We start from the raw sequence: 14,281 nt of genomic DNA on the forward strand, positions 1-14,281 counted from the left end.
ATATAAAAGCCACACTGAGGTTTGGGGGAATATGCAAAGGACAGCCTTTGCATCTCTTGACTCTGTACTCTGACCTTTTCATGTTTGTATCAACGCTGACACGCAGAGTGTGATTCTATCCATAGCCTGTCTTTTTTTTGGATCCTCACACATTTGGGGGAATGTTTCTAATACTGGTTTTGTATAAAATATGTAGAAGATACTGAAAGCACTAGCAGTTTCAACCTTTTATCAATAAAGGCTGAATTAATTTTTAGTCCCATCACCTTATTATCATTATATCCACCATAGTTTGCAGAGATAAAAGTGTCTTTTAAAAGCTTCTTACGTTTCCTAAGTTAGTAAGACTGCTGTGCACAAACCTCTTTTTTTTTTAAATATAAACCTGACCAAATAATGACTAAACTTCTTTATTGAGTCTAATACCAGAGCAGGGGTAATGCCTGCTTCTGAGTTTCTACAGCACTGAGCACACTGAACCTTATAAAGGCCCACACTGCCTTTATTAAATGTCATGGCTCAAATTAGTTTTGATCATCTATGTGGTTGTGTGACTTTTGAATAATAGTTCAACTTTTAATTTTTCTGTCATCCAAATCCTGCCTAATTAATTTATTCTACTTTGGGCAGTATTTTAAAAATATTATCCTTACTGTAACTGATTAATTATCTTTACTAAGAGTGGTTTAAAACAGAATATTTTAATACTGTCTGATTGATAGACTTACAAGTATTTTGTATTTCACAGGTCAGCATTCTGGAAGTTACAGATAGATGTAGAGATAGGTCTCATCTTTATCTGATGTGGAAGGGGATCTGATTTTCAGAGAATGAGAGCTTGAGCATTTCTAAAGCGCAGGTGACTTTCATCTAGTACTGCTTAACATGGTCCTGTGAGAATAAAGGTGATTCGGGATCCAGCACCCTAGGAGGGAGAGAGATACATAGTACAATTTATTTGTACACATCTGTAGGAGACATTTCAGGTGCCGAAGTACATTCCTAATGCCAGTTTACATTCTGGAATATGCCTACATGCCTTCAAGCTGCCATGAATCTCCTATAGATCCCATACTGTGTCTGAGATTCCTCTGCAGATGCCTCAGACACGCCAGGGCATATAAATGTCCCAAGTCACACGGGGACCTCCCAGCCCCAGTGTCTCTTTTGTGTTTAGGTAGTGCACCCAGGCGGAGGTTTGTCATGTATTATTCTGAATGTACAAACATAAAATAACCATTGATCACACTGGGTAGACAGGACATGACTCTAAAGAGCTCTGCTGAAATATCCACATATGGTCTGTTGCATGATACTTTATTTGTCCCAGAAGAATTAAGATGATAGATGATAGCTGGGGTTTGAACTTGTGCATCAGGAAGGCCACTTTGAATATAAAGGGGGCAGTATGTGTTTTGTGAAACTACCGATGGAAAGAGGATGTAGTGGGGGAATGGGTTTCAGTTTTATTGGAATTATGACATTTCTGTGGAAACGAGGCAGTTGTTTATAGTCCTGTCTGCAGCTCGTGAAGCCAGTTCTGGAACGGGGCGTGGATGGGGTTAAAGCGCTGCCGAGGGAGCCAGAGGTCCCTGTGGAGGCTGCCGGGACCGGTGCTCCCAGTGCTCCCGGGATGGGGAGCCCCGGGGCAGGCAGGTCTGCAGGGAGGGGCGGGAGCGGCACCTCGGGGACACCCCGGAGCAGGAACCCAAAGGAGGTCACCACAACTGGCTAATGTGTGTTTGTCTGTGTGTGTCTGTAAACACATGGAGAAAGTCTTAAAACCCAGGCAAAAGATGAATTTTGGCTGGCACCCACCGTAAATTGTTTGGTTTCCTTTCTGTAGGCAAACCACAGAGAGAGATGGAGCCTAAAGAAGTGATATTCCGCCCTGCGTGCTTTGAACGTGGTGACTGAAGAAAACAAAGTCCTTCAGGTGACACGTCTTTAAAAGCATTTTTAATGGAGGCTCTTTGAAATCAGCAGACAGCTTTTGAAAAGAAAGGGTTGAAGGCTGACTCAAGAAACTGAGCCTCTTTTGTTAAAAGCATCGATGAAACAGATCTCCAGCACAGAAAAGAAATGCAGGCTTTATGATGGCATAATTTTTCCTCTTCGGATTTTTTTTTTTTCCTTACAGTTTTCTCTCTGTAGGCAGAGCTGAGAGCTGAGTTGTCTCTCTGGGAAGCTGTGTAAGGATAAGTGGAATTGCAGCCCCCTTTCCTCAGCGCAGTCCGTTTTGTGCTGAGTGCCCTCTGGAGGTCTTGGGCACGCAGTGACCCGGACGAATCCCGGGTACCGCGACTGTGCCTGGGCTCTTCATGCCTCCTTCCTTCAAAGGTTGTCCCTCTCTTTTTTCCTCCTTTGGGAGAGTTGTTCTAGCCAACCTAGACGGGGTGGGGGGAGCACGGTTAAGTCAGCTATTAGTTAAAGTCAGAATTATGGCCTATGAGTTACTCAGAAAAGGTAAAAAATAATTCAAAACTTTGTCCAAATTCCCACTCAGCCAAACTAAATCTGTTTCGTATTTAGGAGCTTTGATTAGCTTTATCAATGCATGGAAATGTGCTTCTTACTTATGTTTCTGGTTTTTTCCTAGATCTCTCTGGGACTAAAGGGAAACTGCTAAAATACCCTTTGAGCCTCTTCTTGCAAGACATATCAGAGATCTCAGGGGAAGGTTGTTGTCCTTCTTCTTCCAGCCAAGTTCCATAGTCAGAGGAACTCTGGATAACTTCTGTAAGTATAGTAACTTTTGGAGTTTTATCTGATTTTCTTGTAATTTGTAAATTCTCTACTTTTGTCCACTTACTCCACTTCCCCTAACTGTAGAGTTAAAAAAAACTCCTGCACTCATCCTGACCAACATGCTCTCTTCATTCAAAATATGTAGTAAAATTTCTGAGTTGAAGAAGCAAACTTCAATATTGCACTATTATTAATAATATTGGGTTCTGACATGGAGTTTTGCCTTTGAAAAGTATTTAGCAATATATTTTTTTTCGACTCTTGATGCACTTATTTTGCTGCTAGTGTAGCAGGTGTTTTTCTTAACCATTTTTAAGGAGAAATCCTAAGTTTAGAGGAAATGAGCACTCAATTATTTAAATTTCCTGAGATTAGAGGAAGAACACTTTGCCAAACAATGCCTCTTCACTTCAAAACCTCTCCCCATAAATTATGTTAGGAGATCTTATTAAAAGTCTGTAAAAATTTCCTATTAAAAATGGTTGATTGCAGTCCAGACCATCACAGCTTTTGTGCTTGCAGTGAAATACCACAGCTGTCGCAAAGAAATATATGTGAGACAAAAGGTTTTGTTTCCTTAGTCATAAATTATTTTTGTGATATCTGAGGTAAGATAAAACTTTCACTTACGTTTGAGTGAAGGAAGATTCCAGTGATAACTTGTTCAAAAATCTATAAAAAGAATATAAGAATGTAGATCTAGATAGCAAATTAGAATCAGACTTCCTTTTTGTTTAAGGAAAGCAATTATTTCTGAAGTCAGTGAAGATTATAACCAGGGATAATGGCATAACTTTGCAAAGCACAGTGCCTTTATCTCAGTAGAACCTGAAGTTTAAACTTTCAAGTCTGACCTTTGAGAACTATACAATAGAAACCTCTAGTGTTGGACAGTTTTTAAACAAAAGTTAAAAAATAGTAAGTACTCTCTTTACTGATTATACTATGTTATATTATATTATGCTATACACGTTATATTATATTACAATAAACCAAAAATTAGACTTTTTTATATTTTAAAAGAGTATCAAACAAATTGGTTTTGACCATACTTGTTTTTCTATCCGCAAATGAGTTTTCTGCTAAGGGATTCTGCAGAAACAGCAGCCTTTTAGAGAGGGAAGGGTTCAATGTACACTGAATAGACTGTGAAGTGTTTGCTGTCAGGACTGGATTCCAACTATGTTCATCCAGTCAAAGAGTAGAAGCATATTCCAGGTATGACCTGTGTATGTCATGAAAATGTGAAGTTACAGCATATATGCTAAAGATTATTTTTCAAAATAATTTGCCAAATAATTTTGAATGAAAGATAAGTTAGGGCATTCACTATTTGCTCATCCATCATTTCTTTATGCATAAAGGTCAAATTTCTCAGCCTCCTCCCCTGTTAGAGAGATTACTGAATAAAGAAACATAGTACAGGTGCTAGAGTTTGAGAGATATTTTAGGTTATTTGTGGAAAAAATCCATGTTCTTTTTCTAACTATCAACAGCATTTATAACTAAGCCAGTTCTCTTTACCCGGTGCCATCACAAGAGTTTACTGGAATTTGGTTTTTTGCATATTTAAGTCAGGAGTGTACCAAACAAAAACACGGGATGGCCTTCTCTTCTGCTGTGTAATTTAGAGAAATGGATATGCAGCCATGATCCCTTAATAGCCCCCTATTTTTTTCCCCTCTGAGTGACTTTTCTCATAAATTAAAATTCATCTTCATAGTGCTTTTTTATGGCAACATGTGCTCTGCATTCTTCAGGTCAAGCTTACTCAGACTGAAAGACCTATGAAGATCAGTATCTTTAGCATAAGGTCTAAAGCAAAATAATCAGCACTTGGGAATTATTTCCCTTGTGAGGATGAGGAAATATATTTCACATCCCGTGTACCTGGGGCAGGGACGAGGTGAGTCAGGTTTTTGGGAGACCAGTGGAGATGAAGTGCCTCAGGCACACAATTCCATACTGGTCCAGCCATTTCCAAAGGGTGTGTGGAGCACCTGGGGGTCAGGGAGGAGAACCAAAAACCTCTGTAGTCATCTGTACCCCATTAGGGTCTAGTTCTGTGTTCTCACTCATGCTGAATGGTCTTTTACAAGTAATCCCACTGATGTCAGCGAGACTTTTCTGTAATAAAATGCTGTCTGACAAGAATATAGATATCAGAATCTGGCCCTCTGTGTACTAATTCCATTTTAATGAATACTTAAATGGAGTTATTATTAAAAAAGTCTATTTCCTAATATTCAATAAATCAAAACTATAAAATCAGTTTACCGGTTGTTGCCACTCTAGTCAAAGCCAGTTTCTCTCATATTGAAAATAATAGTACATACTGTCTCCATTCAGGAGGGATTAATTGTAATGCTTTTATCTGCTTCATAAGATTTATTTCTAATAATGAAGAGCAGAGAAAAGTAGGGGTGCTTTAAACATTTATTGTTTTTATTAAAGCGCCATATATTCATGAGATGTTTCATAAACATGGAATTTGAGCTTAACGTGAGAAGCCTGTTTCATGAATGAGCAACTTCAAAACAGAATTTTTAAAAAACATTATTAATTTCTCTGATCATATCCCTTTGTAAGATGGAGCCTTGGGCACTATGTGATAATGCTGAGATACACATTAGAAGCCTGCTAAGATTCTGTAGGCCTGTCATCTGATGAAGATTGTTAGAGCAGTATTGTGACGTATTGCTGCTGGGGGAACTACCTGACATCAGTCCCCACTGTTGTGAAACACGGTGGGACTATATGGAAAAATATTTTGGATTTGAGGTGGTTTCTCCCTGCTTGTAGAAGAAGCCAGATCTGCTTAACTTCCATGGTGACATTCACACCAAGGAGTAGGAAATTTGCTTATGGTGCTGTTTGACTTCGTTGCACAGTAACAAAATACAAATAAAAAGCAGCAAAGGGAGGGCAAAAAGAGAAACTGAATTCTCTTTAGTCAAAGATAAATCTGCCATTGTATTGAGAGCCTGGCAGAAAAATTCTAGCAGAGTATTATTTCCTTGGAATTTGCTAAATCTTCGAAATCCGAATGTTTCACAAGGGTGGGGGATTGTTCAGCTCCCTCAAGACGTTCTTCTAGGCAACAGGCAAGTTTTCTGATTTTATGCCTTTACACATGCCAGGTTTCCAGAGTCTCTAGCTTTGATGCAGTCCACTAGACACCCTGATGTGGGGCCAAGGATGCCAACTCCTCCATTGCTCTGCAGCAGCCTACCAAGTTGCTTTTACAAATTATGCATTTTCTCCAACCATAAATATTGCTCCTAAAAGGGATACTGAAATGAAGATAATATGACTTTTCTGTAATAGGTCTTCTAATGTCAGCCATTCTGTTTAAACTGTTCAATTTTCAACAGAATTAAAGATCTACACAGTATATTCTACCTCCTGCAGACTGTAGTTGTTAAAAGAAAATAAATCACTTAAACAGGGTCATGAGCAACAAAGGCCAATGTGGGTTCAAAGTTTACAGGTCTCTGCATTTATCAGGTAGAAATATGCTACATTTCACTATTTCATAAAATATCCTTTTATGAAAAAGCCATCAATCTTTGTATGGCCTACTAAAACTGATTTCTCAAATGAAAGAAATGAATGATGACACCAAATCAAAAAATCGTTTATGAGTTTATATTTTTGCAAGACCACCATGACTTTCACATACGTTTTCAATTTTGGGAAGGATGTGATTATCATGTGGATATGTTTTACTCCCACCATTTGTACTAAGGGATCTGTCAGAACTGTGTACCCTTCCCTGGGCAGTTCAGGATTTGTTCAGATTTTTTCATTAATCTGTAGTGGTTTTTATCCAGTGATTGTTATCATTTCTGTACGTTGTCTACAGATTTTCTGGGCTATACATAGATATGTATAAAATCACGTCTATCATATGCAAGTTCACATTTAAACTAAAACTGCATCTCAATGACTTAATTATTTCTCAAAGGTTTTTAGCATTTTTGTGGAACGATTTTTGTGTGATTTCTGTCACACACTCTACAAAATATCATATTAAAAACATCGTACTTATTACAGATTTTTCATTATCCTTCTGGTCTCTCCTTACCATTGCCAGGCTTCCTCTGGGAGTCACCAAACTCCTTGACCAAAACTGGACAATTTAAGACACTTGAAAACAGTATTGTGTATTTATGCTTCAGATATTGTAGAACTGCTGGGTTTGGGGCAGGAATAATATAAAAACCTACTTTATTTCTCATCTGATAATGACAACCAATACAACAAGCAGCCTGCTGCGCTGGAATAGGGAAAAGTGATTTCTGTTCTGGTAAATGGTGTGGTCTCTCCTTGGGTTTGCACAGAGAAAATGAGCTTGGCCTTTCTGGGTCTCCAGTGAAAACAGAGACAAACGAATTAATACAATTTATTAAGTATCAGTCTCATAAGAAGAAGATTGTATGGGGAAGTGGATCTGAACTTCTGAGAAAGAAATTCGTGCTTGGGTTTTTAAGGGGAGCATTTTGCTCCATTTGCTGAGGAGTTCATTTTGGAAAAAACGTGTCATTCTTGCACAGGTTTTTTTTAGGAATTTTACTTTTTTTTAAGCTTATTTAGGAATTATCTTTCTTATCTATTTTTGATTCGGTGATGAAAATGCGAAGTTAAGGAATGTTCTGTGCTTCCTTTCTAACTGAGAAGTTAGACTTTTAGTCAAATAATGCATCATATATTATCCCTATCAACCTCCTCTAGTCCCTCCTAGGGGGAAAAAAAAAAAAAGACAAAAGCATTAAAAGAATGGAGTTTAGTTGTAAATAATGGAATTTAGTTGTAATTAATGTAATTCTTTTGGGAAGAACCTTTTGCCAAGTCACACACGGAGTGTTTGATGCGGAGTCAGCACTGTCAGGACACAAACCTTGCTGCACCATGGCTGGCACTGCTCTCCTGCAGCCTTATGGTGGTGACAGGGTCTCACAGAGTCATTTCACAGCCTGCTGTGAAATACAGCTCATGCCACCACCAAAGACTCTGGAAAACCTTACATACAGAGAAAACATAAACATTTTTCAATGAGCACTTTACGTTACAAACCAAACATCTTCCCAAAACAAAATCTGTCTTGTCTGATTAGACTGAAAGGTAAACAAAATATCCTGTTTGTCTGGTGAGGACCTTAGAGAAAATGTTGCTGTTAGAGCAGGCAAGATAGGAAGTTCTGGGTTTTAAATTTTCTTAAAATGAATCTCAGAAGAATGGTACTTACAGGAAATCTGAGAGCTTTTGTTCCGTGTGCTCCTCAAAGAATCCTGAAAAAATTCACAGAATTCTGTAACAGCTCCCTCAGATACAAAAATAATGCCCCCAAATCCACAAACCGAGTCATGGAGTTCAGTGTGCTTTGCCTTCACATCTCAGTACAGTTCTCTGTGGTTCTTGCAGCCGAGGGCCCATGGCTGATTCACACATCAAAAACATTCAAAATAGTTGGAAGAAGCTGAGGCCGTGTGCATAAAGTGTAAAGAGCTCATAACCCTTTTTGAGAAGTTTTTCATCAACTTAATGGATTCTCTACCTGAGGAAAAGCAGATCAAGAACTCAGCAGCTTTAGGTGTGAGAAAGGCAGTTTCCATTCTAAGGGAAATGGAAGTGTTATCTTAAAAGTATCTTAGGAGCACTTTCCCTCCCTTTGACCCATATAAAGTCTGTGGAAACCTTATTAAAAGCCCAAGATATAGCAATATTTTTCAAATGGCTAAGATAGTTAAATTCCATTCTGGTGACCGTCTACACTGTAAACAGCGTGTGTAATCTTAAATTTGAAGAAGTTTTCTCTGAAGAAAACTTTATTAATGTGTTCTGTAAATGAATGCACTTTTGCAAGTGCGTTAGGATGGTCACATAGGAGTGTGTCATAATGTGTCATGTAGTTTGGTATGCTGCATCTGATCGTGGCTTTGGGGGATGGTTTGGAGGATGATAGATGGAGCTCCAAAGCAGCCTGTCAGAACAAGTTGTCCAAGGAAGGCAGGGAAAAAAAGAGTGGAAAGGTTCTTCCTTGTCTCTTTACAGCCACTGTTTGACATGCCACGAAATCTAAACATAATTTCCCTCTCCAATAAAACACTGAATGTTTTTATAATCTGTCATTGATTACCAAATCGCAATGGTAAGAAGTCTGTAGCTGATCCATTGAATCACACCATTTTTATAGTGTTTTCAATTACAATTTTATTAAAGAGTGAAAGATATTCTGTGAGGAGTATTGAGAAATATCCATTCCAAAAGGAGTGGGAAGCTTGTCTTTGCAGTGTTTTAAATTCCACTTCCAACCCTAGTAAAGCCAGGGGTTTCTCTAGTTAGTGATGTGCTGTTACACTTTAGTTTCATGAGAAGTCATTTATGACACAGACTAAATACCAAGTGTATCTTTCATTATTTAATATGCCTTTGCTGAATACCCCCTTAGCCAACAATGGTCCTCTTCATGGCTGTTTTTGCTCATGAAGAAATCTTTTCAGACTTCTATTCATTTGTCTGTGGCTCTGACCCTCTTTGTGCAAGAGGTCCCATAAGTTGTCTTGAAGCAAAGGTTTTGAAGGATATACCCCTCTCTGAGGTACCAGAAGTACAACGAGCTACTATTGTATGAAACTCTCACAAGAGAGCAGAGATATCTCGAAAACAGGGCAGATTTCCATTGCTGAAGAATCCATCTCTCTCTAGGAGTTACACTGCCATTGTTATTCTCCCTTGCTCTTTAATTCTAAAAGCACAGTGATACGTGATATGTGCTTCTCTTGCTCTGTCCTCAAGGACATACTAATGTGCTGCTGGGCTAGAAATACTTTCTTTAAAAGTACTCAAATGCTGGAAAGCAATTTTTTTCAGGAGAGCTGCAACCTGAGAATATCTTTTCTTAGGGAAAAGAACACTTCAGAAACTTCTTAACCATTTAAATGCACTGTGAGATTTTGTAATTTAACTTTTTTTTTCAAGTTACAGTATGCGGAATTACATGAGCTATTATATTATATATATATATTATATTATATATGTTATTATATTTTTATTTATATTTATTTATATTTATATTTATTATTATATTTTTTTAAGTTTACTACATCTTATTGTGCTTCTTGCATGAGAAATATCTTCAGGGAACCACGTGACTCATAGAATCAGGCACTTACAGAAGCATCTTCAAGGAAGCTTTGCTTACTTGTTGCTGCTACCAAACTTGATATTGTTCCTAGCAAGGCTACTAAATGGAGTGCACAGTTTCAGAAGTTTAGTTCCAACTGATGTTTTCCTTTTAAATGTCATATTCCTGACATAAGCCTAGCATTAGGATTGGACTCGATGATCCTTGTGGGTCCCTTCCAACTCAGCATATTCTGTGACTCTGTGTGATTCTGGAAAGTGAGCTTTCTTCACTGGATAACCATGGTCAGAGGTAATTTGTACTGGTGAGTAGCTTTGAATGTGAACAGCATAGGAAGGGATGTTCTTACCAGTTCAGAATTCTGCACTCAAAGAGAGCCTTAATAGAAATAGCTGGGTTTGTTGTTTTTACTCCTGTTAGCATTTGGCTGGATTTTGTGTAGGTTGCCTGGTGTCTATTGGTGGAGCTTTACATTTGGTCTCCTGCTTTCCAAATCACCAAGAAAACTATCTGCCTAAAGAGCAATTACCTGGCTGTGCATGTTCAGTCACCCGATGGCTCTGAGCAAAAGTCATCAGTTATGTCACGGCGTGTGTTAGTTTTGTAAGTGTCGTGTGAAGGCTGACAGAGATCACATTTCTGTGTTTTGCTGCTTGGTCCAGCCCGTGGCCTCTAGAGGTAATGGATCTCTGCAGAACCTCGCTGGAGCAGGTCACCAAACAGTGCAGGGTTTCAAGAGCTGGTGCACTTTTATTGCTACAATATTCTTGTCACGAAGGTGACGGGGTTTGTATTGTGGTTTCATGTATCAGTGTGGCTTTACGTCTGAAAGCTGAGCCCTGTTGGTAAGCTGGATTAATCTTCTTTTTTCTTTTAAAGAGGTTTTTCTTCTGTTCTTAGAAATGAATTGCTTCTAAGTAATAGGTTTCTGAGTGTACAGATTCATATATGCTATAGTGAAAAGGGTAGATGCCTGTATATGCAGAACAGCTGGACTCCAACACTGGCAATGGAAGGGAGGCTCTGCTGTTACTGAGGTCTCCAGATCTTGGAAACTCCTGTGAGAAGCATCAAAAAATTTGTCAGAGCATGGCTCACTCACAAATTACATGAATTTGGCCAAGAGAGTGACACCTACAACCATCCACAACCCTGGGCCAACTGCTGTTGGCAAAGTTTTACTCTGAAGGTACATTGTAAGCACTGTGTTTGCTGTGTTTTACCCTTAGAACTAGGCAAGCTGCAAGTGCTTGCTAGATGGGCTGGGTCTCAGAGCGTTGTAGCCTCAATATAGCATTATAAAAAACCAGAATAACCCAGCCAATTTAGGATGAAATCACTTAGGACATCTGTTTATTACTCTAAAAACTCATGTAGTTGTTTTCCTTCCTTTTTTTAAAAGGAACGCAATGGAAGACTGGGATTTTATATCCCATCTTCGTTGAAGCACATGTTTACAGGCAAGTTATAAAGTCCTGGAATGGGTGTTTTATTAGATATCTGTGCTACTGTTATTTATGTACACATTTCTCTATTAATTATTTAATGAAGCAGAGGGCTTGACTAACCCCACTCTTACAGTTATGGTGGTTCAATTCCAGACTCACCAGTGATGATTCAGGTTTTCTCATAAGTGCCTTTTGACATCAGTGGGATTTACATCTGCATGACTGTTCCAGCATGATTTGGGACTGACACCAGAGGTCACAGCATGGCACTGCACTAAGTAATCACAGTCTCCCATGGCCAACTTATGGGAGGAGCTGGGCTATTTTGGAATTCCAGTGTTGCCCTAGAATGTCATTGCCCTGGAAGGTCAGGTCACAAGTGCCAGAGGCAAGTGCCAGATTTGGATTTGCATGGAGCAGACAGGGAATCCTGGCAATCTGGGAGAGTCATCTGTGGCAGCTCCTGTTCTGTGGTTCCCTGGTCCACAGGGATCCCTGGAGATCCAGGCTTAACTGCCACTGCCAGAAGCCTTGGTCAGATGTGCTTACAACTGGCAGCATCTTGTGGCCCCAGTCATATTCCTACCAGGAAAATAACCCTTGAATTAAATCCAGCATTTCACCAGTGACTTCTGACTTTGAAGGCTTCCTCTGTGCCGTCTTTAGCATGGATTTCCAGATGCAGTAGCCACATTACTCTGACAGGTGATGCTGTTTTTATGGTCACATCTGTGCTTTGTTTGTTGCAAAGTGGAGGAGCTGAGCCCCCAAGGGATGCGTTCTGGGAGTGCCAATCTCCAGGCTCTTCAGCAGGAAATCAGGAAGGATGTTCTTTCCCTCAGAGTAAGCACTGCTGGTACCACTGAAACACCTTGGTTAACAGTTTTAACTGAAACGTGACAAAATTTGAAGGGGCAAAATTTGGCCCCAAACACTTGGAAATACTTGAGGGTTATTTTCTCTTTAATTGCTTTTAAAATAGTTGTTGTTGAAGAATTTTTTTTTCTGTGCAGTATAGTAAGGTGAGGCCTATAAAACTTGCTTCCCTATTTTCTGTGTTAAATGTTTTTTAGTGGCACTGGGTCTATTTTATGTGCTCTTTAAAAAAATAAGACATGAAGACTTTTAAAAGCTGTTGTTTTTCTTGACTTCGCCTTCATTAATCTTATTTAGTTTCTGTAAGGGGCTATTTTGTGAGCTCCACTGATGGGTAATGTTTTCTTTTCCAAAGTTCATGATTCTTCTATTCAAATCACTAATTTTCACTGTTACACTTCAGTGGTTTAGTGCTTCCCAGGCCTCAAGGAATGAGTTTAATTAGCAATGCTGAATAAATTCGGAGACATGATTCATCTTTCTTGTCACTCAGATCTAAGTAACAAAAATGCAATTTTAAGATGTACTTAAAAGCCTTGTGAGAATGGCTTCTTCTGTGTGATTGGGAAAAGATTCAGATGTAAATTTGGAAAAGAGGATTTTACCTGTCTGCCTGTTTTCAATTTAGCTAAAAGTTGCAGGATTCAACCATATATCCTTGAAGCCACTGCTGTGTTGTTTTCAAAATACTGAGCTCTGAGCAGTACTAGGCACATACATTCCAAGTTAAAACTCTGCATTAGAGCTTTTTTTAGATTAAGTAATTTACTTGACAAATTTCAAAACTATCCTAGATTTAATGTGATTTAATTTGCCTCTGGATTTTTATACTTTGAGCTGAACATACAGAAGGGAAAATACCACTCTCCAGTGATCCCAGTTGTTGCAGTGCAGAGGTCCAAATTTTGTCACGTTCTTTTCTCTGAACCAAGAGAAGGTGTATTTCTAAGACATGGTGTCATGAGGGGAAAATAGGGAATGCAGAAAGGGAAAGAAGGAGTGAAGTCAGGAAAGTGGTGGTTGTATTTAATACCTTGTTTTGGCCGTGCCCCTGTGGGTACTGCCAGCAGTACAGAGAGCAAAAGTGTTTTGCCATGAAGGATCAGGGCATTTTACACCGTCAGTGGATGGCAACTCTTCCTCAACACAGCTGTGGGAAGAATTAAATGTAGTTTCCCAGAATTTACAAAAATGGATCAAAATAGTAAGAAGGAGAGCTGGAAGCCAAGTCAAGCTGAACTGCCTAAATCCCAAGTTTAATTCTGAGACTGCTTTCTCTAGTCCAGCACGTGGAGCACTGTGGATAAAAAATATGGATTGTTTGGCACCTTTTTTATGTAGGCAAAAAGAATTTAAGGAAAAATTGTGGCTCTAACCAGTTCCCTGGATTTTGTCAGATTCAGACAGATCCCAAATGTTATTTTTTATGTAACCTTAAAAGAAACCCCTTGCTATTAATTTTGTATTTATTGCAGTTACACTGACCCTAATGAATTTTTTAAAATTAATTTGACAGATGTCACAAATATTTTTAATGCTGTTTAACATAATTAAATATAACCTTTCCTAGAAAAAAAAAAATTCTGTGAAGTGAACGTACAGTAAGTGCAAATGCTGGATTCTGGAAAGTTATGGGTGTTGCATATTACTTAGAACACAAAATAGATGAAAGGGAATAATGTTTTCAGGGCAAAATTACAAGGTTCTCCCTCTTATGTGTCATCAGTACATCTCACCTAGAAGGACAAGCTCCTTTAGAAGGGAACCTGTTTATTAATTTAGGGTTTAGCTGTTGGTTGTGCCCTCAGAACCAAACTCAGTGACCTTAGGAACTTTTTCCATGATTTTTATTATTTTTTTTTTTAATTACTTTGCTTTTGTGTGAGAACCAAGAGGGCTAAATGAAGCCTCTCACAAGGAAGGGTTATTCCACTTCCTTGGAGACATGATCTTGTTTTCTGTGAAGCTTGCACAGTTCTTTTGTACCTGGTGGACCTAGTTCTGCTTGGAAGAAGGACAAAGAATAAATCATAGTTCTTTACCTTGTATGTGGACCTGTGGA

The 14,281-nt window shown here is 38.8% G+C and overlaps 1 long non-coding RNA gene across 1 annotated transcript in view; it reads left to right on the top strand.

Annotated features, from left to right (window-relative positions):
• Window positions 1–14,281, top strand: part of LOC113995586 — a 50,170-nt gene that overhangs the window by 564 nt on the left and 35,325 nt on the right. Inside the window, exons 2-3 of the long non-coding RNA XR_005566939.1 lie at window positions 1,847–1,936; window positions 2,600–2,739. This is a non-coding gene — a long non-coding RNA (uncharacterized LOC113995586). The remainder of the gene's footprint in view (window positions 1–1,846; window positions 1,937–2,599; window positions 2,740–14,281) is intronic.

Source organism: Pipra filicauda, unplaced genomic scaffold, assembly GCF_003945595.2.
Source record: "Pipra filicauda isolate LSUMZ 115617 unplaced genomic scaffold, ASM394559v2 scaffold82_size2718185_pilon, whole genome shotgun sequence".
NCBI classification, from domain to species: domain Eukaryota; kingdom Metazoa; phylum Chordata; class Aves; order Passeriformes; family Pipridae; genus Pipra; species Pipra filicauda.